Here is a 3,447-nt window from a genome sequence, read left to right on the forward strand (position 1 = left end):
GTCCCTATTCCGTCTCGTCCGTTGCCGCCCCTCGTCCGTCCGGCTTGGCCCAACGCCGTTAGGCCATGTTTGGCACTTTCCTGATCCGTAACTTCCGGTTTCATCGGGTGCCTAGAACCCCGTTGGACCACACACACGACCCAACCTCCCAAATTTATGACCCGTCACTCGATTACCCCACGTCCCTTTTCTTCTTTCTCTCCCTCCTTTTGCACCCAGACCCAATTTCCCACTCTGTCCCTTACCTTTTGGTTGACCAACTTTCCTGACCTCGTCTGGACTAATCGTAATTTTGTCGATAATTACGGCCATAAGTGTACTCCGTTATAAGTTATTCATTATTTTTCCGGTAATCAACCCCCTTCTCAAAAAAGGGGGCGCCTGCCTGTCCTTGGACTATCCTGCCTTGCCTGCTGTCTGACGCTGCCTGTACCTACGTTGACCGCCTCGCCTGCTCCCTGACCCTCTGCCCGGACCTGACTCACCTTCTGCCCGCCTCGCCTGCTCCCTGACCCTCTGCCCGGCCCTGACTCACCTTCTGCCCGCTGTCCTCCGGTTCGTTTGCCTGTACATCATCCGGTATTCCTCTGCTCTGGTATTATTACCAATAAAGTACATTACCAATACTCCGTGGTTTCTCGAGTGCTGCATTTGGGTCCTTCATAAGATTGTGACAATAGTTTCATGTCGTGTTACATAAGAATAGATTATATTTGTTAAGTGTTAAGAGAATTACTATTCTTGTGGTATACTGCCTTATTAGGCTCATATTGAGCAGCGCATATTAAGACCAAAACTCATGTACAACAACTTCCTTACTTGCAATAAATAAACACTAATCAGAGGGTTATTGAGGAAAAACTCTCAACTAATGGCTTATTACTTGTAGAATATGGTCATGTAGAATAAGGCATTAATAAGTGTTTTATAATGACTAATAAAGGCCAAATATACTGCTAATATGCTTGTTAATTAACAACTAGTTGATGGTTAATTTGTGTACCTTAATATAAAGTGTTACCATGTTTTCTTTGTGATCCTGTCCAGTGAACTCAAAGCTGAATCTTCTTACTGATGCACTGAAATACATAAAGACAAAACAACAACATCTTTGACAATTAAACCTTCAAAGGGTTTGGTGATGTTTAAATATCCAGTGTGTAGGATTTAGTGACATCTAGTGGCTTTGTCCTTCCTGGGCTACTGTTAAAACATGGCCGTGCAACATGGTAGACTGTGGATCAGTGGTTAGTGTGATGGACTTCGACTCAGGGGATAGCAAGTTTGAGTCCCACTGCAATCAGCATGTCATTGTGTCCCTGGGCAAGACACTTCACCCCAAATTGCTCCTCTGGGGATTGTCCACAGTACTCAATGTATGTAAGTCGCTTTGGATAAAAGCGCCTAAATGACATTGAATGTAATGTATTAGAATAATATGTGTTTTTATGCCATTTTTGTCATATTGGTTAAGAAAAATCACTTGTATATTTAGTATTATATTTTGGTTCACATTAGAAATATTTTATATTTAATTTTTCACAACTTCTAATTTTAGACATTTTTTTTACATTTTGAAAAAAAACGTTTTGAACATATTGTCCCTTAGATCTCCACTATTCTGAGACCCTCACAGTATTCCAGTCCCTTTTCAAAACTCATCTCTTCTCCTCTTGTCTACTCAGGCAAAGCTTGGGGTAGTAATACAAAAACTACAATTTCTTAAAATTTAAATTTAAAATTTGAATGGCATGATATGCAAAACATATTTTTTGTGGAATAGCTGGAATATGAAATGATAAAAAAATGTAATTACAAAGATACTTCAAGAAAACCACCTCACCGGGTCCAAAAATATCCACTTATGCATCTAAGGGTTGAGAAGTTGAGTGAATTGCCATAGTAACCTCCTCCCAAAAGCAGTTTTACTTCCAGTAAAAGGGCTTGGCCTTGCAGGTAGCAGCATCCTCGTGATTTCCACTTTGAAGTAATGGTGTGTGTGAGAAATCCATTACTTTAGCCCTATTACCCTGCTGTGATGCTTGTGGGATATATGACACTCCATTTCGTCTCATTTCCTGCCCTCACTGCCATCATATTCTCTCATAGTGTAAAAGAAATTGCATTTTACCACTCCTTCTTTTTTAAAGTCACAAACATGTTTTCTGTTTTTGAGTGCACTGCCTTAAAATAATATGTGGGACTGCAGGGAAAAAGAAGGCTTGTATAAAATATGCAGGAATCTTTATGCAGATCCAGTCTCTGGTGTTGTCTATTCCTGATTACAATTCAACCAATCTCAGGAGTACATGAGTCCGCCCCTCTTTGCTGTCAAGGAAGATTACAACTGACTATATTAAAAAAACAATCTATTCTTGTTCTCCTTTAATCCTGGAGTCCCCGTAGAGTCTGTTATGCTTATGTGTAGGAAGATGTAGCATCTCACCGCGGTCATCATTAATTGTGGCAACAACTGTACATTTACTTAAGTACTATATTGCATCACAATTTGGGGGTATTTGTACTTTACTGGTATAAAGTAACCAAGTAGATCATCCCAAGTACTGTACATTTGTTACTTTGCAGATTTGGATTAATGATGTGAAATATAATCAACACTTGGTTAACACTTGGAGTAATAATTCAACAGCCCCTGCAGCATGAAAGGTAATTAAAACGATCTGCACATTTACCAACTTTCATTCACACATAAATGCATCAATAATTATAATCAAAACATATGATATTATTCTGAAATTGGCTAATTTGCATAATTATTACTTTCACTTTTGGTACTTTAAGTGTTTTTATAAGCTCATACTTATATTAGTTAAGAGTAACCTTTTGTACTCGGGATTTGTACTTGTAACAGAGTATTCCTACAATCTGGTACTTTTACTTAGGTATAAGATTGGAGTACTTATTCCACCCCTGTATAAGATACACATTTAGTCATCAGTAATAACAACCTATCCAATATTTAAATAAAGGACTTCTAATAAGGTATTTCATCAGTGTGGCATTCGTACTTTTACTTAAAGTGGACCTATCATGCTATATTTGAAACATATATTGTTGGGCCATACCTATATAAAATATGTCTGTGAAGTTTTTTTTTTCAAAATACCAAACAGATCATGCATTTTAGCCATGCCTCGTTTCGCTCTATTTGCTCTTTTCCAGCCCTGTTTTTGCAANGGCTGATTCTGTGAGAAGTCTTCTTCGCTGCTTTTGTGGCAGACTACAGCGCCACTTACATGCCTGGCATATGTACTACAGCGCTTTCGAGCGGTCTCTCATTCCCGTGATAGGTGGAGAGTTGCCCATATATTTCTGACGTCAGAAAAATTCAAATAATAATCAGCTCCGTTGAAGCCCCGTTTTTAGAGATTTGGGTACGGAGGAAAAGAAAGAGGGTTGTGTTTTCTGACACTTGGTGAGTTCCCT

The sequence above is a fragment of the Notothenia coriiceps genome, unplaced genomic scaffold (assembly GCF_000735185.1).
Source record: "Notothenia coriiceps isolate Sejong01 unplaced genomic scaffold, NC01 NC01_scaffold00037244, whole genome shotgun sequence".
In the NCBI taxonomy this organism is placed as follows: Eukaryota; Metazoa; Chordata; class Actinopteri; order Perciformes; family Nototheniidae; genus Notothenia; species Notothenia coriiceps.